General features: G+C 43.3%; 1 protein-coding gene across 1 annotated transcript in view; it reads left to right on the top strand.

Moving 5' to 3' along the window:
* Nucleotides 1–329: 329 nt before the first annotated feature.
* The window catches only part of LOC138453376 (collagen alpha-1(IX) chain-like), a 254,517-nt gene continuing 232,157 nt past the window's right edge, over nt 330–22,689 (top strand). Inside the window, exon 1 of the mRNA XM_069606150.1 lies at nt 330–544. The gene's annotated coding sequence lies outside the window, so the exon portion shown is untranslated. The remainder of the gene's footprint in view (nt 545–22,689) is intronic.

Here is a 22,689-nt window from a genome sequence, read left to right as displayed (position 1 = left end):
CTCTTTAGGAATTGATTATTGTTCATCGGATGCAGCTGTGTTAAGAACTAGAGCCCCCAGCATTTGAGTGGAGATGCACAACTCCTGCATTTCGTTGGAAGTGAGCATGGACTGCCGCAGGGAAGAGGGTAGGGGGAGCAGGGACACAGTGCCTCTTTGTGCAGGGTGCAGTATGCCAGAAAGAGGAATGCAAGCCTGCGACTGTCCAGGACCTCACCCACTGCTACTTATCTTGCTGAATAGACGTTGCCCGGCCAGGGGGAAGGGCCTGCAGACTCCACCTATGGCCAGTCAGAAGTGTCCCCAGGCCCCAGAGGTGGAGCAGAGGGAGACCTGTCCAGGCTGCACGGTGCAGTCCGATGGTTAGTGTGAGGGAGCGCCAGCGAGCTGTGGCTGGTCAGTCCCTTCTCTCACAGGCCCTTTCTGCCTCTTTCCCGCTTCTCTTGCAGTAACCACACGCTCTCAGCAGCCCCAGGCCTGTGCTCTCAGGGGTCTTCTGATATCAGGCAGCCTCCGTGCCTTCGGTTCCTGCAGACTATGCCAAGTAAGTACATGTCCCTTATATGTTGGTGTGAGAATACATATCATGTGTTTATCTTGAATGTGTGACCCACTGAGTACTGGACCTGAGCCTCAGTGGGGAAAATATGTTTACTTTCCGGGAGAGGCTTGAAAAGGCTAGTGTTGTTCAGTAAGCTTTTATACATACAATCAGGTGTTCAGTTCAGCGAATGGGTTCACGGTTGACAACATTTATTTTCCTTAAGCTACACTATTTGTGACCACATGCAGTAAGCACTGACATGCCTGTGTTTATCAGTAATTTAAAAAAAAGAAAACATAATTGCACAAACGGAAATTATGTCGGGTATTAACCATATTCTATTAAAAATATGACTAGATGTGGGAACGTGGAGTTCCCTTTCAACCCTAAAATAAAAGCCTGGAGGTTAGACGGCGTGCAGGTGCTGCACGCAGCGACAAAAAAGGCCGTCGGACGTCGAGGCTGCCACTTGTGCTGATGGACAGCGCGCGTGCCATTACACATGCGTGATCTGTTGATGTAAACAAACCTCTCTGCGCCTTGAGTTTCTCCATATTAACCATCCTTCGCCGAGTGCTCATCTTCCATTATATTTGGTGTTATTAACCCTATCAAACAGTTATGTTCGCATTTCACTTTAGAGAATAGCATTCTTGTGGTGACGTCCCAGGTGGCTTTACTACTTTATTTTGATGCGTTCACTACTTCATTGAACGGTGGACTTGGCCACGTCACTTTTCCAATGCCACAAGTGAGCAGCCGTGTTTTCCTACAATCCCACTGCTCGGTCGCCATTTTATATGTGCATGCACGGAAGTTCCATTGCTAAAGTATAGCAACGCATACCTGCCAACATTCTGTGACCGAAAAGATGTAGGATTATTCAAGTTTTAAAAATAATACTTCGCATAACAATTATATCACAGGAAAATTAAAAACATTGCTGGCACCACTGGGGCATTCTAAAATATACAACCCATCAAACAGCACAACATGGAAAGATGTTCACATTTTTAAAATGTATAATTCTGAATGGTAAGTTAACACCAAATTCAATTACCTAACTTCACAGACGGCAATCACACAGAGTTGGCAGGGGTGCAAGATGAATAACTGAACAACATGGAGACTGATACCCAGTGGTCGAAGTGTATGAAAAGAAGTAGTGGAACTACGTTCCCTGCTGGCCTGCACCCACTCCCCACAAACTCAATCACCAGACCCCCTTCCAAACACAATGGAAACTCCCAAATACATGCACCTGCTTTTTAACTGAAAGTGCAAATTTCAACTTCTTCCTACACTTTTATTTTAAAAATGAAACCATTCCGGAATGGTTTCTTTTTGAAAGAAAAGTATAGGAACAGTAAAACTTAATTTGAAAAAGTAGAGGAGCACCACTCCCGACCGCTCCCGCTCACTTCGACCAATGCTGATACCCCCCTCAGTCTGACATGCAGATGCTGTGTGATGGTGGTATGCTCTGCCACTTGCCTTCACGGGTGGTTCAGCTAAGGCCTGTCCCGGCCAGAGTGCAGGGCAGAGTCATGTAGCTGTCATGGTCAGTGGATTGGTCTGAGCCCATCACTCAAAGCCATCACTTGACCACCCACCGTGCAGACAAACTAATGTGTCCCAAGCAGCCTGCCTTAGAGTCACATACATGACCTACCCCTGTAAAAAGCAGTAGGATCTGTCACCCGAATCTGTAGGCGGTGGGACTGCGTAGAAACCAGTAGACTACTGCCTCAAACAGTAGGGTTGGCGGGTTGCCTAATTTAGGAACCTGTCACCCTTAAACTGGCATTCCCAATCTTATTTTAAAATGTGTTTAAATGTCATCAAACACAAAGCACTAAAACGTGTTGCGGAATCAGTGTGATGGTGAAACTGCTAAAATGTACTTCCGCGTTCACTAAAAAGGTATCACAAGCGTCAAATCGGTACAAAATTCCAGTATTAGTTCTGCAAATGTCCTCATGAGCAGCTAGAGTTCATAACACCAAAAGTCGCAGAGATAAAATGTCAAACATTTTTGGAGAATGGTATTAGAATTTCGAAGGCAGACTTTTTCTCGGTCACGATAGAGTGGTCAAACATATGAGAAACATGCAGAAGGCGAAGCCGGGCATGACATATATGTGCAGTTCCCTGACAAGATACCGTCCTCTGCAGAAGATGGAATCCGATAAAAAAAAAAATCGAAGGCGGGTTGAGAACAGAGGTGCGTTGTGCTGTTGAATTTGTCACGTCCTGCCCTCTGAAGAGGCCCCTCAGAGTTAAGAATGCCACGCACTCTTGGGTGGAATTTCACGGAGAAGAGTGAGTGTGAAGTCCAACATTCCTTGGGGAGAATGGCTGTCCTGTGGCACAGGGCAAGCCCTCTCACTGTATACGTCACTGCGGGCTACATGCAAAGGGCACCTGCCGGAATAGCGCCTTGAAGTTCAATTTCGCCAGTCATGCAGCTTTAGTCGAATTGAAAAAGAAGGCAGCGAGTCCTTTGAACGCTTTGATCACAGGCACCTGTGTAAACCTTTACACGTGTTAAGTGTGAAGCTCGACCCTTTCGTCATACATAATGGAAGACAGCAGTTCGTCACTTCAATTGGTGATGCTAAGAGTTCAACTAAATATGAATGCACTCCTTTGCATGTGGAATACCAGTTCACAGCATTACTCTACTTTTTACATCCATGACTGGGACGCACCTCTCCAGGCCATGTGCAGGAGGCTGATTCCTTCAGAAGAGTTTCCATAGGTTTCATGTAGGAAGTAGTATGGAGCACTCCATAAATGACACATAAGCAAAAGGTGCCCTTTCAGGGTAAACTTGCCGCCATTTTAATACACCTTCAAAAGACTATTTCACAATTCCTTTCTGGTCCTAGTCTGTGATTGACTAAGGGCGGCGGGAGCGACGGAAGGAGATGGCAGGAAAGTGGAAGGGGGGGTAGGATATGATGAAATTCAAGACTTTTTTTTATTTGGCAAGGGAAGTCTTCCAAAAGATATCGATGGAAGGGGGCTATTTTAATGTCCTAGTTGCTGAATCTGTTGGCTGATCACAGAATGCCCTGGGATTTGACTTTTCCAGAGCGAGGCTGTGTGAGCTTCGCCCCCTTCAGGGTGTCTGCAGCGGGAATTGTTGTATGACTCACATGAGTCTGATACCCAGATCATGTTTTTCCTTCCCACTTTACCCTCAAATTCGACTCTCGCACCGCTGTGTCTTGGCCATTGGACGTTGCATGGCACTTCTTTGTCTACTGCTCAACGCCTCTAACACCAAAGTCATCTACTTGCCTGCTCCTCATTCTTCAACCAGGCTTTCCTTACCTTTATCATTTCCCCAGATCTTCTCACACAGCCGCTAATGCGCACAACCTGGAGGCCTATGTTACCCGCGATCCTGAACTCCACCGGCTTCTCCCTGCACCCGACCAGGCAAGTCTTAACCCATTGAACATCAGGAACATTTATCTACCTATCTACCCTTCCACTAAAACTCCACTCAACTCGACTGCTGCTTCCATCTCCTCTTAGGCCTCCCTCTGCAATCTTTTGCCACCTCACCAGAATGTTCATATGTGCCACTCTGTACACCCCCCACCACTCCTCTCCCTTCTCTTGCCACTGCCTCCATGCCGGCTGTCTCTCTAGGAAGAATCTCTCTTCAAATTCCTCGTACTGATTTTTAAATGAGTACATGTCCTGCCACCCCCTTTCTAGATAACGCTGTCACTAGGCACCCCCCTTCTCCTACTCTTTGCCCCAGTGCCCTACTCAATCGCCGTGTTCCACGCACTGCGTACTGCATCTCCTTTTCTCTCTTTACCCCTGTTCACTGGAACCCCCTCTTTCATAATGTTAAACATACCTTTCTTTTCAAATCTGCCCACAATCTCCTCTTCTGGCGGGATGGGGATCCCATCCCCAGTTATACATTCTTTATATCTTGCATTTCAGCTGTACCTTATTATCTGTACTCTATAAACACTGTGCATGGCCCATATTGCCAGTCTAACCTGGCCCAATTTCATATTGTACCTTTTACCTTCACCCTCCACCACCCGTAAGACTCACCTAATTATCACTTTGCCATCTTTATAGCCTTGCAAAAGGTCGGCTCCACTTTCTGTTTTTGTTCACATACACATTATTTCTCAATGAAGGGCTCTCCTTCTTGTTCAATAAATAAAATAAAATACATTCGTCAATATTTTATGGATGTTCTCAAGGCTATCATTAATGCATTGTGCCAGCAGCGAACCAGGTCACTCTCCATCTGCATTTAGACCAATTGGCTTTATGGATGCTGTTATGAACGGGATGAAGGTCAGGTCTGGCAACAAGTGCCCTGCGAGTGAGTTTGGTTTTATGGCAAGAACTCTGCCGAATTGCAACTGATTCCCACCAATATTGACCAGAATGTGGCTAAACTGGCCATGCCAATAATTTCTTGGTTATCATTATGATCCTGAGCGGAATGTCATTTGCTGCAGCTTGTCAGATGTAATGAGGGCATGGATGAGCTCTGGTGTATCTGTGTGAATGAGGACGCTTCACCCCATTAGTCTTTACGGGACTGGCACCATTACTCGTTCCCCCTGGAATCCGGTCAATGGATATGTGACCAAAACAGAAGTAATCAGGAAACATTTATTACAGTGTGGTGAGTAGCCACACCACCACCACAGAGCAAGTTTAGTACTCAGAGTTTACAAACTGAATCTGGAGGTGAGAAATGGTAGATACAATTGCTATAGCAAGCACACTGGCTTTTCAGATCCCTCCCCCTCACCTGTGTTACAGCAACAGTAGTGAATGGTTGCCTCTAGTGCGTAATTAGAATTGTGTGGGTGTGCAATCAACTCCCTCCTTTCTACTTATCATTCCCACAAACGAATCATTCTACTCACTCTCTCCTCCCATAAAACACATGTTCTAAATGCTCTTATCCCATGGCATGTTCCCATTAGGGCTATGGAGCATCTTCATTCTTTACACTGTGTGTACGGGTGTTGTATTCATTATTAACTTCACTATAACTATTTGTAGAAGGTTAGCATCTCATATATGACCAGACCCAATATCCTCCCAGCAGGTGAAACTGCAGGCTGCCTGCATTTTGCACAATTGGAGAAAAAGCATTGGCAAAGCCAATAGCGCTGACTTTGCTTTGGCCAGTAAGGTGCACAAGAAAACCCAGACCTATTGAATTTACCAATTCTTGTTCTTACCAGGAGCTTATTTAGAGCTCCCTTTGTGTCATTGAAACTCCACAGTGAAGTGTCAGAAAGATGCTGCTAACTGTCCCTCCAAAGGTATTGGTGAAAAGAACAAGTGAAACCACAATGAGCGAAAGGCAACAAGGAGGGAACACGTCTAATGCCACGTGCACTGCCCTTGCCAGCCTCAGCAAACCGATTACTATCTGGGCACACTCTCCATTAGGTTTCTTGAATGGATCTCGTCATACCTAATGATTCTCTGATAATGCATTATTTACTTTCCTCTTTCACACAATAGTCTTCTTTCTACTGCCCCCTCCCCCCCAAGCCTACGCATTATCGGTTTGTGCCCTTTTTTTTATCTAGTTCGCCATGAGTCGCAGAGTCTGATGTTACCTGATCTTGGGGAGTCACTAAGGGGTTTGTGCCCTGGAGCCCCCAATGTACTGCAGGCAGCAGTCATGTGGCCCCTTAGCAGTTAGGCCCTCTTGACAGAAGGGAACACGTAAATGGACAGCCTCATTAACATTTTCTCATTAAAAATACCCCAAACTACCAGAAACGTCGCAAAAGTATAAAGTGGCTGCCCCGAAATTATAAAGATGGATAACCCCGACGCTTACATTCTCCTTGTAGTAAAGCTATGACATGCTCCTCAAAGTACCACCTGGGTGAACGCTGCTTTTGTCCTCAGTCATAATTGCATAAAGCATTATGCAAACAGATTGATAGGGCCACATTAAAGGGCCAAAGTAACAGGTCCACTACCATGTTTATGTACCCGTTTTATTATAAATGAAAATGCTGCAAAAATATGTATCCACAAAAATATAACAAATGAATTGCATGTTAAGTGCTACCAAAAATATATATGCAAAATGCAGACAATATGCAGGCTGGCCTCAATATTTTTAGCATCCTCTTGCGTGTAATGTATGTTAGAGGTCCAGATCCTCATTGTGCTTTTGACTGCTCGGGTATTGTGATGTGGTGATGAACCGGTAATTACATATTTCCTTTTAAGTATATTTCCCTTATGTTTATATAAATTTGTTGAACTTTTTTTAAATCATGGAATGGGGAATGCGAATAAAATAATGTTATTGATCTTTGTTACTCAAGATATTTTTTAAAAGCTCGTGTTAGTTCATTGAGTGCTGGCTGGAGCTTAATATGTTGTGAAGGAACATGATGTCCCCCAACATCAGACACACATTTCAAGGCTGATAAGGAGATGGATGTTTTCTGCACAGATTCCACAGATTCCCTAAGGTCAAAGGGGCTAATGCAAATATTCAGGTTCTAGACTGTGCAATGCTTTGCAGGTTACAAATGCACTCCACGATAGCTGCAAAACCTCTCTGGTACTAAAGGCAGATAGGGAAGACTATGCATAGCTACAGAATGTAGGCAATCTCCTAGAAGGAGACCCCTGTTGGAACCACAGCTTTCACACCAGGCACAGACACACTTGAGCACACCATGTGTATCATATTTATTAAAGATGCACAAAACATAATGATTTAACATGCATACTTATAAGGGGAGCCAACTTTTAAATTTGCCAGGGGGTCAGAGAGGAATGAGGGGGTGGGGGTGCACAGTGTGGAGTTTGATCGAAGGCCCCAACAAAAGGAACTGAAGGGCATGTGGGGGTTTCTGCAAGTAACTCAAGGAAGTGCTGTGTGAAAAAGGCCTATCTATCACTACAAAAGCAAAACCAGCCTTTTAATTCACAGTGGCAGGATAAATTCAAAGGCCTCTTTCACATGAAAAGGAGGATTTTCAAACACTGACACCAAAATGGTTTTGCATGTTCGTTTGCAGTTTTAAAGCAAGACATGAGAAAAATGTTCACCAGCTAACATAAAGATGTCTGGGAAAAGACTCATGGCCTAATTGATGGAATACCTTGGGGGGGAAAAAGGGACTTTGAGGGCCATTCTGCATGCAAACCCATCCCCCTTCATTGTTGATTCCTTGCATGGACTCCGCGCTGGCCCGGCACGTCTCTGCATGCAGTCCAGTGCATTGTGCGAGACTCATCATAGAGTGTGGATGGGGCCTGCACAGATACAAAACTAGGGGGCGGAATATGCACATACCTCATTATCGACACAGCATGAGGAATAATGTGGGTGTGTTGAGGGACGGCACACAAAGCAATGGCATGCCCAATACACCACAAATACAAACTAATTCATGGATTCCGAAGCACAACCTTATGTTGGGAAAAGTCACATGCAAACCCTGTGAACCAACCACCACATGATAGCAGGCGTAAAGTTCAACATGCAATGGAGCCAATGCATATAAATCATGCAAAGCACACTACACCAACATCACACAGCCACGATGAACGATGTAATCGCAGGTAGTCCCTGGACACAGAAGGAGGGGGAGGATTCCCAGGCCCATTATTTTGCTACACGCACCACTCTGTTTAGCATGCCTGATGACCAGTTGTATGCCAGGTACCGGTTCCCACCCCATATCATCCTAGACCTTGTCATGGAGTGAGAGCAGGACCTAAAATCATCCACCATCTGCTCCCTGGCTCTTACCCCCCTTGAAAAGGTGTTGACAGCACTACATTTCATTGCCACTGGCTCATTCCAGCGTACCACTGCCATAGTTGGTGGGATGTAACAGGCCCAAAATCCCGCTGTCTCCACCAGGTCTTGGCCTGCATTACATCACATGTGGTTTGCACAGGCACATATACATGCAAAGGAAAGGCAGAGAGCGTGCCAGGATTTCTATGCGGTAGCACACTTTTCACCTGTACTTGGAGTAGACTGTACACATGTTGTGCTGGGGCCCCCCCAAATGACAGAGGACATATACTGCAATTGCAAGCACTGGCATTACATTAACATGCAGGTTGTCTGTGACGCAAATGGAGTGATCATGCAAGTAAATGCCAATTTCCCTGTCAGCACGCATGGGATCTACATTTACCGCCAGTCAACACTCCACCATGCCCTGGCATTGGGAAAATATGGCAACACCTGGCTCATTGTTGAGTATGAAATTACATGCACATGCATGCATGCATGCATGCATGTCACACTCTGAACAACAGACCATGAAAATAAATGCTAATAACAACCATGTAAACATTCTCAGGGGGCAGTGCCTACCCGGTATCACCGTTCTTCATGACGCCATACAGCAATCCTGCCACACCAGCTGAGGTAAGATACAATGCAGATCATGTGGCCACAAGGGGTATAGTGGAGCACACATTTGGGGTGCTTAAATCGCATTGCCGCTCTCAAGACCACTCAGGTGGGGTATTGCTATATACCCCACCAGTAGTCTGTAAAATTATTGTTGCAGCATGTGTACTGCATAATGTAGCCACACAGCGTGGTGTACCAGTTGACATGAAGGTGGGACATTGCTCTCAACCACAGGTACCACCCTTGGCCTTGGTTGGCTAAAGGTTACAGAGAGAGGCTGCTCACAACCAGCAGGTGCAATCATACTTTACGTGAAAACCTGTCGCTGGGGAGCAGACACAGATAGGCCACAGCCCTAGTGCCATTCTATGATGAATTGGGGCATATCCTCTGTTCCCATAACAATACCCTGAGAATGTGTGTCTGTGCGAGGCAAACTGTGTGTGTCCGCTACACATAAAACAACATGCACCCAACACCAACACAGTCATAGCAAATGGAAACAACAGAATACATTTTGTTGTCCGGAAGCACGAAAAGATCCCAGCCACACCCAAATAAATGAACCACATCGTGGAATGAACACTAACATGTGGGGAATCCACAGGGATGGACATAGGGGGCCATGGGAATCATATGGGTAGAGGTGACTGGCGGGAGACAGGTGTAATGTGTAAGCACTTACATATTCAAGTGAAAAGAACCACTTGCTTTGCAGAAGTGCCACATACAATACATTGCATGTGGATGAAATACAGAACATGAACCAACACTGTATTCAACAGTAGGCTTCAATCCTTGCAGGCTGTGCTTGAAACACAGAACAATGATGCCTATTCTCTTGCTTGACCATCACATCACAATCCCCAGACAAGGGCGGGAACAGGCACGTTTACACACATACAAATACATAAAGTAACGACTTTGTACAATAAAACAAGAATGCAAGCAGTCAACTGGGAATAGAGCTGTTGCCGATTGTGAAGGTCATACCCATGGGAGCCAGGGCAGAGATCCTGATCTGCCAAAACATGAGCTGAGAATCAGGACACCAGCGCCCCCCAGGAAAGTGTCCATCCCATACGGATAACCAGATTCCCAGGAAGAAAGATCATAAATCCATTATGAATCAGATGGAACATTTGGACATGCAGGAACCCCAGGCCAACCCCTTAGGAGGATTATTTTATTTATTTTATTGTTAATTTATAAAACACTTAATATCAGCAAGTGGTTTCTAAGTGCGGGATCGGGATTCGAACCTGTGTTGCGCCACATTGCCTTGCTTCCAAGACAAATGCGTTGCCCATGAGCTATCCTTCCTCCAGTACCAGACAAAGGGGGCAGACACAGTACACAGTCCAGAACAGTACCCGACAAAGGGGACAAAAGATAACAACAAGATCCGTCATTTGTACCAGAGAGAGCAAAAGGCAATGCCAATGTCAATAAGATTGCAGTGGGGAGGCCTGATGGGTGTGCCTCTGTGTCTGGGATGAGAGCACAGTCTCCTTGTTTGTAAGGACCAGGCTGACCCCAAAGAAGTCTACTGACCTCATGTTGATGCCATGCGCACATCACGTGTATTGAACCAAAGATGGGGTGCAGTAATTGAAAGCCTAACCACTCATTTCACAGTCACACAAGGTGAAGATGCCGTCACCCATGTGTGAATAAGCTGGAGGATAAGATGAGATGGCCAATGTGAGGCGGGACATCATGTGAATGTAAGCATGTAAAATAGGCGGTAGATAATGAGGTTGGTGGATGAACACTGTACATGAAATGCATCACACATGATGAACTACATGGTCATAACGTGCTACTAGCTAAGATAAAGACAGCAAGCTCTGTGGCAGCGGACTAATAATGCCTTGTTGTCATTTTCATATTTAATATACAAAACAAAGCTCTTGTACAACCTGAAAAAGGGGGTGCCCAGACCTTTTCGCTAGTGGGCACTCATTTCAATGTCTGTCTGTTGTGAGGCTTCCCTACACTGTCCACAAAAATCAGCCTCGACTTATGAGGGAGCTTGCATGTTTTCAGAGGGGTGCAATCTTGACTTACGAGGGATTTCGCGTGGTTTTGCAGGGGTGCAGCCTTGACTTACGACAGAGCTCGCCCAGTTTTGCAGAGGTGCTGGATGGTGGGTCAGTGGGTGGACGCAGAGGTTTGCGCAAATGTTGGTCTATGGCTATGTTTTTGGTTTGCTTGGGGGCGTGTTGTGGGCGTTCCTCACGTAGCTCAGTTTTCTTTGCGGATTGTCTTGCTTTGCAATTTGGATTCCATGAATATGCGCACCGCGCATTCGAAACCTTGCGTGTCGGGCCACACACAGTCGATGTCAGCACCGAGGATTTGCGGGATCAAGGCAGACATTTCTGTCAATCAGGCCCTTAGTGTGTGTTGACAAGATGTGATATATATAATGCTTCATATGCAAAATACTGACAACAATTGAAAAGAAAAGGCCACTTTGTTTCCATGGGTCAGTAAAATTCATTGAGGCCCAAAGCAGACCCTTTGGCTAATTGCTGGGCAGACTTCACAAAGGCTTCCCCCACTGTAATCCTGGATTTTACATCCCAGATAATTACAACTGCAATAAAGAGTAGCCTGACCTGTTGTCTCTGAAGGATAATTTATGTGCAGGGCAAATGGCATAGCCAGTGCGTGACTGAAATGTGAGAGGAGCTGCAATCAAGGGAAACTGAACTCCGTGAAAAATACAAGAAAACATGAGGTTTTCAGATCGAAATGGTGGTCCACTTCAGATAACAGGACAGGATCACAGATATTGGCAGGGCCTGCAGTGGGGGATCTCTGTGTAGCTCTTGCATACCTTGTATTTATGACCTGCAGCTGACCAACTTCAAACAACAAAGAGGCTAATAAAAATACAGGCGCACACCTGGAAGTACGTGAAAGTACACTCTTAACTGTGGAAACGTTCGGTCTTCACTGGAGCCCGCTGACGAACATACACAGAACTGATCTACTGCGGTGCAGCCCTGCTAGAAGGAGGACATCTTGTACAGAAACAAGGATGTTGCCTGACTAGCAAGAAGTCCAAAAATGAAGTGATTGGATCAGTGCCTAAGGCCCCTCCCACTCATCCCCTCCAGGAAGCCTGAAATACCCAGAGTGCAGCGCACCTGCGCGCGCACCTGGAAGTACATGAAGTACATGAAAGTACACTGTTAACTGTGGAAACATTCGGTCTTCACTGGAGCCCGCTGACGCATGACATATACAGAACTGATCTACTGCAGCGCAGCCCTGCTAGAAGGAGGACGTCTTGTACAGCAACACGGATGTTGCCTGACTAGCAAGAAGTCCAAGTAACTATATTCCCTATCTGCCTTGCACAAGAGTTCTGACTTGACTCTGCCTATGGCAGTGTCCTTTGAATGAGACCTTGATGCTTTCTGCATCTTTTCGAATATTAGTGATGTCACGTTTGGTACACGCGCTCGTGCTGACACTCCTCCCTCTTGCCTTGTAGAAACGAAGTGATTGGATCAGTGTCCAAGGCCCCTCCCTCTCATCCCCTCCATGAAGCCTGAAATACCCAGAGTTCCGCGCACCTACAGAAGTACATGAAAGTACACTGTTAACTGTTTACTGTGAGCGGTGTGCGGTAGGTGGAAAAGGGCTTGATTTTATTTTGTTTTAGATAGCTTTTTAATTTGTATTGAGTATATACATTGTCTGTTTAGTGTTAAGTTAATTTTACACTGTAAACAAAGATATGGAACTATGCTCCACTAAAAATCCTCACGAAAAATGGCATGACCCAGTACAACATAAAATGAAGCAAGCGAATATTAGTAACTATAAAAACTTGAACAAACCTAAAATTAATCATGCGTGTAAACGCAAGATAATTACTCAACATGGGCTGCTGACCGATTGTAAACTTTCAAAAATGACAACTTTTTTTAGCAAAATTGAGCAGCCTGGCTCTAAAGTGACTCAAGTAGCCATACCTTTGATGACCCTCAAAGAAGTTGAATGCAGTACATTAGAAATTACGAATGAGTTATCTATGGCATTCCCTGTATCGGTAGTAAATTACTGTCTCAAATACTAATACCAACCTCACCGAACCAAGAGATGATTAATACCTCCCCAGATAATTACAGTATGCCTGAGAGTATTAATACTGTACTACAATCTTGAGAGAAGATATTGATTGCAAAAATATTGAGCTCCTAAATCCTGGAGAGCGGTTTGAAATTGACCCAAGCTCTGGGTTAATAGTCATTGGACAAACACATCTAGCAATTAATAATAAGACGTTTGAGAAACAATTGGAAAGCCCACATGAAGAGAAAGTGAACGCTTGTAAAGTAGAGATTTTAGATGAGACAAGCTTTATGAGTATGAATTCAGAAGAGTTATTCCAAGCACAAAAATATTTTAGTTGCACTTGTGGAAAAATGTGATTCGATAGAAAGTAAATTAGCGATACACTCATTGTTACTATGTGATATTAGTAAAAGAAACAAACAAGGTATGTGATAAAAGTACGAACACTATAATTGAAATTGAAGAGGCTGAAGCGAATGTATACGCAAATACTCATGATTTAAGTAAACCCAGTATGCCCCATGAGAGCAATAATGAGTATAATGTAGCTGAATATAGTGTGTTGAAAAAGAAAGGAAGCGGGAATAAAGCGAAATTTAAACATATCAATTCCAAAAGACAAGTAAATCAGAAAAACGATAGTAAGAAAAGAAGATATGGACACGCAGCCATGTATAGTGGTAACAAATCTACACAGGCCATCAATGGATGTATTGTTGTGGTTGACAATATGGTGGAAATCAACAAGATCGAAATATCTGAATCTGGAAAAAATCAGAAGTGTAAAAAGTTGGAGCCAAAAATAATAATAATAATAATAATAATAATAATAATAATAATAATAATAATAATAGCAATATATAAAGAAGTCAACTTTGTCGGTGAGCTTAAAGCCGTTATCCATAAGCCTCTTGTGAAAAATATTAACAAAGACAAAACCAAAAAACTAAAAAAGGCTAATGACACCGACATTAGATAATTCTTTATCAATTCCCCAAAGATACAACCGAATAAAGCTGGAGTAGAGCTGTTAGGTCCACCTAAGAAAGTGGTAATGAGAAAAAAGAAAAAGCAAACAAATTCTGAAACCATTGATGAAATAATCACAGATGTACATAAGTTGTATGAGAACACAACAGGTCCGTATGAGGAAGATGGAAGAAAGGGAAGTATGAAAAAGACTAAATCATGGAAGAATGGAGTGGCAAGTAATGGTAAACTTCAATAATCTGAAAAGGTCACTGACAAGATTGAAAAAACAAAGATACAAGAGTGGGACGAGTCTAGTGATATGACACGGGTACTTCAAATTGAAAAAATTGATACAGCTGAGATTGTTGTCCTTAATAGACAGCAAATCTTGGCATTATGTTCTTCCATTGTCCCCCTGTGGATGATTGTATCAGACGATTTCAAGATTGTCGACCAGTTGGTGAGTTCTACTAGAATTGTGACAAATGTATGGTGCAATGAATGGTCTATTCAGGTATTTATATTGAGTCAAGGTGATTTGTTTGAGAAATTAGGATATACTTGAAATGAAAGCTTTATGCCAAAAGTAAAATATGGGGAAGAAACTCGCAAACATATAGTGAGTAAGAATAACCAAGAGGGTAAAGTGAAAAATGTTAATACCATGAATTCTAAGATGCCATATGTAGAAACAGCTAATAGACCAATTGATAAAGTAATTCCAGATGGCTATTGGCAGTGACTTCCGTAGCATTTAAATCCCATTTCGATGTGTGTCCCTGATGAAAATGAGATTATATTATCTTGGAACACTCAAGGAAATGCCCACTGTACATGTGAAGATGGGCTTTTAGATAATATTGGCATGTTTAGAATCATTGCTTTGCAAGAAACATGGCTTGTAAATTAATGCAAACTGGATGGACGCAGTAATCTTGCAAGCAATGCCTCTCAAGGCCCAAGAGGACGCCCCAAGGGAGGACTAATGACCTCAATTAAACAACCATGGAGTGGAATCAAACATAAGGAATCCACTAACATGGTACTAATAGTAATAGTAACCTGTATATCCTCAACCATTGATACATTTGTACTATTCAACATAAATAATCCGCCTGGAGGGAAGTATAATAAAGATAATATATTAACAATTACTAAAATTCTTGAAGAATATAGTAACAAGATACCACTTATTATTGTAGGCGATTTAAATGTAAAACTCAACTATGTGTCTGAGATAATAACAGAACAACATCATTCTGAACCCTTTATTACACGAAATAACTCTAGGGAAGACAATGCATGGATATCCCTTTTTAACAAATATCAACTGACTGTTTTAAACAGTAATACCCCCGGGTATTGCGTGAAAAATGTGACTCGGATATGTGGAAAGAGTATGAGTACCCTTGACTTTATGATTGTGAATAAAAGAGCCCTGGAGGCTGTATGCGATATGGCCGTTGGATGCAGACAAGAAAGTAACCATCTGCCCTTATATCTCTTGTTAAGAGATAAAGTAACAAATAGAAGTATGTATCAAATGAATGGAGAGATTGGAGTAAATACGGCATGGAACCAAATTAAATGGAACCCTAGGAATATTGAAAAAGGGAATGAGATGGCAATACAATTGCTCAAATATTTTATTGAGACCTATGAACTTACGCCTATGAAACCGGAGAGTAAGATCTTTAGTGAATTTGAATATGTTGCGGGTAAAATTAAGGCGACAGTTATGGTAAAACGAAGGTATAGATCAGTAAATGAAAAATGGAACCTGACACACCACAAGAAATTTGATAATGATATCCACTTAAAAAAATGCTTAGATTAAATATACGTGAATGTATAAATGAGAAGGAAATAAACGGAACTGAAAGGATACGCAAACTTAAGATTCAGTATAATAAATGGAGAAAAACTCATCTGAATATGAAAAAAGAAGATATATGACTCACCTTGGCTAATGCAGCAAAAAATAAAAATGATTAAGCCATGTGGGACATTATTAACAGTAAAAAAGAAAAAACTCTTCCTGTTAATTGTTTCCCAGAGAGTAGCTGGATCGCCTATGTTAAGAATACCTTGGGGAGCCTGGAATGCGATGTGGAAAGTCATAATAATGATGCGATTGTCTAGAAGGGAACATATACGGTTGCCTCCTTAACATCATTAATAAAGTAATTGCCTAATTCTAGAGCTGTGTCACCTGACAGTACCTGTAATGCCCTGTTGAATCGATCTCCTGAACTCTGGGCTAAAGTGCTGTATACTATATTTCAGTAGATTGGAAGATTTGGAAAGGTGGCTGATTCATGGAAGAGGGGCATTATACTGCCAATATATAAAAAAGGATCACGTAAAGAGAATGCAAATTATAGAATGCTGGCTATGCTAGATATCCCAGAAAATATTTTTGCTAAAATATTGTTAACTGAGCTTAATCAATGGATATCTAGCTGTGGGATTCTGCCTGACAATCAATCAGGATTTAGAGCGAGGTCATCGACATCCCACAACATTACCATCTTAGTCAGTGCAGTGGAATACTCATGGAAGACTCGAAGATTGCCTGTTTATGTTTCCTATATTGATTTTTCCGCGGCCTTTGATACGGTCTCGCGGACGAAATTATTGGTTAAATTGAAAAAATGGGGAATTCCGCCTGGCTTGCTTTATATGATACCATTATTATACCAGGATATGTCTGTTAAAGTTTGTCTTGACTTAGAAGGGAAACTTTCAGATGATATAGCCACATTACGCGGTGTTAAGCAAGGCTGCACTTTACCGGCGACACGTTTTAATTTATATCTGGCTGATTTTCTAAGAGAGGTAGGAAAAACTCAGATGAATGATATCAAAATGGAGGTAGTGAGGCTTGGATGGCTGGGGTATGCCGATGACCTACTTCTATTAGACTACACACCAAAGGGACTACAAGTAAAATTTGGATGAACTTGAAAGGTTTGCTAATGTGAATGAACTAGTCATTAACACTGATAAAACTAAAATTATGAAGTTCGAAAGTAAAATCTTGAATAAAAACAAAAATCCAATGTGGCTAATATATAGGAGATGGATTGAAGTTGTAAATGAATATAAATACCTTGGTATTATTATTGATAACAAGCTCAATTGGAAAAAACATTGGAATGAAACCAAAAGAAAGTATATGACCACCACTATGGCTTTAAGCTAATTTATTGGATGTTAAGGGAATATCTCCATAGGTACTGTGCTGAAACTATATTCTGACAAAATTGTATCATGTATGGTATATGGTGCTGAAATCTGGGGGTGTTATTTTAAAAATGAATTGGATAAATTTGAAGCTAAAGTTCTAAAGATTTTTTTGAGGATGCCCAAAAACCTGCCGTATGAATATATTTTATTAGAATGTGAATTGAATAGTGTTAACAGTCATATCCAACTAATGACTGCTATGTTATATGTCAAATTGACAAGACTCAATAATGATACATTTGCGGTGAAGCTAATGGAACAATATAGGTGTGCAGATAATCATGCTGACTTCCTAACATTACATAGATGGAGAGGGGTCTATGATAAATGGATAGGGAATGATACCTTTGGCTGCCTGTTATTCAGTATGACGCAGGTAAAACGTAAAGTGAAAATAAAGATATATGATCTAGATAGTGATCAAATGGTAGTTAAAAAAGCAAATAGTGGGTTTTTTCTTGATCATTTGGCAACAAGAGAAGGTAAACCATCCTATCAATGTGCATATACAGATTGTAATACTATTCGGTGGTATTTGAAGTTTAAATTTAACATATGTAAGTACTAATAATATTCAGAGCAAAAATTGGTATCCAAAAAGAACTCAGATACTGTAGACTCTGTGGGGTAAACACATTAGAAACTGCTTACCATATATTATGTGAGTGTGACAGTCTGATCTGGTTATGAAATATAATAACAATATGTATGTGGCACAGACTACTTGATGGACATGATATGAACTTAATTTTTTACATGATGACATTTTATGCAATGATATTAGATATTTTAACTGAGTTATCAAATGGTATATTTATGTTTTACCTTTAAAGTGTATTTTATCATGACTAATTAGTGATCTTATGTGATTATATATGCAAAACTTTATTGTTATAAGCATATTATTAAATATATAAATCCAAACAAAAAAAATACAGTCGAGGAAGCTCTGGCAAATGGCCTGGAGAAAGGAGAGAACATTTGCATAACATGACGATTTCCCATTAGTTTAAGAAGACTATCATAACATATGCATTTTTTTAAGCAACCACAAGTCATACTGCATGCATGTATGTGTCATTTTCAAGATGAATCCCAGGCAATTTTGTAGAAATACAATTCATCCACCTGCATTCCTTAGAGAACAAGTGCCAAATTTCAGAGTTGGTGGACTTTTGGAAGATAAAATTAGGTATTTGGAGAGTAAATTGCATGTTCATAACTATTATGCTTTATGTATAAACGGTGGGAAATTGCCACATGCCCGTGCAACAAGGTGCGAACCCGGCTGTCATTTTATTGAATTGCCAGGATTAGCTGAAGCAGAATACATATACATTATGGCAGCTACTAATAAATTATGTGCCATATAGCGACTTTCTGCCAAAAAGTTGACATTAAAAAAAGGGGATTTGAAATGGGAGTTGCCATATTTCTGTTCTATACTCTGAACCCAATCCTTAGATAGACTCTAGACTTGGGGGCGGGGGAGAGGCGGGTAACTCTCCAATCCTGGTTGCAAGAATTCTTTCAGGGCAGTGCCCAATATTGAAATCTTGACTTTGTCATCACTGGTATATAAAGTTAATGCACTACGAGACGGGGAGGGCTGCTAAAAATTACCAACTGACAGCGCAATGGAGATTTGCTGAAATTGCATATGGGAGGGGCTGCCTATTACTGAGGATCCCTAAAAGCTGACTGGGCCCTATTGCGAAGAGCTGGGGACCATCTTTGAGAGTGGTGTGACCAGACCCCTGCCCTGTACTCAAAGAGGGTCCTGAAATGCAGCTAACTTTCCTGAACTTTAAACAGATGTTTTCAATGTAAGTAGAACTGAGCCATTAGAAACCAAAATGTGGGGGAATCTGCTTGCCTTAAAATCTTTCCCTTTATAGTGGGTGTGGGAGGGAGCGTGAACAACTGTGTAGATGCTTATCCTATTTGACTGAATATAACTTAATTCCCATTTAGCAAAACACTACAGTTTGATTTTTGTTAACATTCAAAATGAACAAAGCTCGCTCCTAGTGTATGCTGAAAAATATAGCCTGTAATTTAATTGGGCAAACCTAATTGTCCTGTGACCCAGACTTCTTTGAGGAAGCGGGGTGTCCTAGTCCCTAAAATAAAATCTAAATTTGCTGTCCGACTTCCCCAACACAGACCTTTAAGTGGAGGGGGGGTCTGAAATCCAAAATTCCTAAATCATCCCAATTTGTCTGTCCAGCTTCCCCAACACAGGCCTCTAAGTGGAAGGGGGTCTGAAATACAAAATTCCTAAATCATCCCAATTTTTCGGTCCAGCATCCCCAACACAGGCCTTTAAGTGGAGGGGTATCTGAAATAAAACATTCCTAAATCATTCCAATTTTCACCAGCACAGACCAAAGGAGGGGGGTACTGAAAAACAATCAGCTAAATCAACCTGCATTTATTTTAAAGCAAACATGTCAGTAAAATAATAATTGTGATATGAATATTTGTACAAATCGCTTCACCCAACTGCTAGCCTTTTAAGCGCACAGGAAAATCGAAATTGCACAGCACTGCATATGTAAATTGATTTAGTTCATTGAGCAGTGTTGATTATTCCTTGAAGGGAAATCTGTATAAAGTAAATTATTATGATTGTGTTTTCCAAACTAGCTTGTGTGATTTATTTATGTAAAAAGAAGTTTGATTGTGAGCCACAAAGACGGTGGCGTGTGTAATTTTAGTGTGATCTCCATTACCTATCATTCAAATAAAAACAAATATATTTCCTGTACACCAGCCTGGTTCTTGGCTCATTGGTGGCACAGAAGGAGGGATCCAAGGAGCATGAGATGAATTGGAAATAGGGCTGAACAAATAATCCACTAAACAGTTTGTGGGATGACACCTTGATTTCGGAGAGAAGGAACTCCCCTTGTTGCGGGTGGCCTCTCAATGAACCATTACCAGAGAGTGGGGGTAGGGTGTGTTGGTGGGGGTATAGAGAGTAGGGGAGGGTGGGTGGAGGTAGAGAGAGTGGGAGTATGATGAGTGGGTGGGGGTTATAGAGAAGGGATAGGGTGGATGGGTTTGAGTCATTAGAGTGGGGGTAGGGTGGGTGGGGGTATGTTGGTTGCATGAGGGTAGTGTGGGTTGGTGGGGGTAGAGAGAGTGGAGGTAGAGTGGGTGGGGGTAGAGAGAGTTAAGGTGGGGCCAGTGAGTTTATGTAGAGAATATAGAGATAGGGTGGTGGGGTAGAAAAAGTGAGGGTATAGAGAGTGGGGGTAGAGAGAGTGGTGGTAGAGAGAGTGGGTGTAGGGTGGGTGTAGAGAGAGTGGGGCTAGGGTAGGTGGATGGCGAGAGAGACTGGGCATAGGGTGGGTGGGGATAGAGTGAGTGGGGAGATGGTAGAGAAAGTGGAGGTAAGGTCAGTGGGTAAGGGTAGATTGAGCAAACTGGGATAGAGTAAATGGTGGTACATTGGGGGTAGAGAGAGTGGTGGGAGTTTGGGTGGTGGTAGAGAAAGTGATGATAGGGTGTGTGGGCTAGAGAGAGGGGTGTTAGGGTGTCTGGGTGATGGTAGAGAGACTGGTGGTAGGGTGGGTGGGTGGCAGTAGAGAGAGTGATGGTATTGTAGGTGGGGATAGAGAGAGTGAGGGTAGAGTGGGTGAGATGGGGTAGAGAGAGGTGATAGGGTGGCTGGCTTAAGGTAAAGTGTGGGGATAGGCTGGGTGGGGGAAAAGAGAGTGGTGCTAGGGTGGATGAGTGTTGATTGAGAGAGTGGTGGAAGGGTGGGTGAGTGGGGATAAAGAGTGGTGGTAAAGTGGGTGTTTATTGGTAGAGATAGTAGTGGTAGGTTGGGTGGTGATAGAGAGAGTGATGGTAGGGTGGGTGGTGGTAGAGTGGTGGTATGGTAGGTGGAATAGAGAAAGTGGTGCTAGAGTGGGTGAGTGGGGGTAGAGAGAGGTACTAGGGTGGGTAGGTGGAGGTAGAGAGAGTGGTGGCAGGGTGGTAGAGTGGGGATAAAGAGTGGTGGTAGGGGGTGGGTCTTGGTAGAGAGAGTAGTGATAGAGTAAGGGTAGGGTCAGGGGGTGGGTGTAGAGAGGGTTGTGGTAGGGTGGCCGGTGGTAGAGAGAGTGATTGTAGGGTGGGTGGTGGTATAGTGGTGGTAGGGTGGGTGGAGGTAGAGAGAGTGGTGCTAGGATGGGTGGGTGTTGGTAGAGAGAGTGGTGTTAGGGTGGGTGAGTGGGTGTAGAGACTGGTGCTAGGGTGCGTGGGTGGGGATAGGGTGGGAGGTTGAATGTAGAGAGAGAGGTGGTAGGGTGGGTGGTGGTAGAGAGACTGATGGTAGGGTGGATGGTGGTAGAGTGGTGGTAGGGTGGGTGGAGGTAGAGAGAGTGGTGCTAGGATAGGTGGTTGTTGGTAGAGAGAGTGGTGGTAGGGTGGGTGAGGGTAGAGAGTGGTGGTAGGGTGGGTGGGTATTGGCAGAGAGAGTGTTGGTAGGGTGGGTGGAAGTAGAGAGAGTGATGGTCGGGTGGGTTGTGGTAGAGTGGTGGTAGTTTGGGTGGGTGGGACTAGAGAGAGTAGTGGTAAGGTGGGTGGGGTTTAGTGGGTGGGGATAGAGAGTGTAGTGGCAGGGTTTGTTGGTGGTGAGGTTAGAGAGAGTGGTGGCAGGGTGGGTGGGGATAGAGAGTGATGTGATATGATATAATATGATATGGCATTTATAATGTGCCTATACACAAGTGTTTCAAGGCGCAATGAGGCAAGGGAGGGGGACAGAGGGAGGACAGAGAGAACAATATTACTAGGCCAAGTGACATTGAGATTGCGCAAGCGCATCTGAGAGGGGAGGGGAAAATACCATAGGAAAGGGGACGGCGCAGTGCTGTACATGTGATCAAAACAATGACAAGAAGTGCGGCTAGCAGGTGGCAGGTGCAAGGGTAAGTGCATACAGCAGGTGTTCAAAGTGCAGGTATGGGGATTGTAGGGTTACAGATACAGACCCAAGTGCAAGGGTTGCCGGGAGGCAGCGTGGGTGTGCAACAGGGCGGGCAGGGACATGGGCCCGCTATCAGAGAGTAGCCAGGTGACCAGTACAGTATCAGACAGGAAATCAGCAGGGGAGAGGAAGAGAGAAGGCAGAAGCAGAGAGGAAGGTCTAGAGGTGCTTCCGGAACCGGAGATGGTACTCCTCAAGTTTCAGAGAGGCAGGGTGGCTGTTCCCGAGGGAGGCCACAGCCAAAGACAGAGATTCACCACCAACTCATTGCTTGGGGAAGTGACTGACCCTGAGGGAGTTGGAGGTGGAGGAGCAAAGTAGGTGGAGGAGCTCGAGTAGGAAGGTATTTATGAAGAGAGAGTTGGAGGTATTGAGGCCCTAGGCCCCACAAGACCTTGTGGACAATGCAGAGGGTCTTGAACTTAATCC

This window comes from Ambystoma mexicanum, chromosome 4p (genome assembly GCF_040938575.1).
Source record: "Ambystoma mexicanum isolate Mex_15411 chromosome 4p, UKY_AmexF1_1, whole genome shotgun sequence".
Lineage (NCBI taxonomy): Eukaryota > Metazoa > Chordata > Amphibia > Caudata > Ambystomatidae > Ambystoma > Ambystoma mexicanum.
Note: the sequence above shows the minus strand (reverse complement) of the source record. Positions and strands in the feature narration are given on the sequence as shown.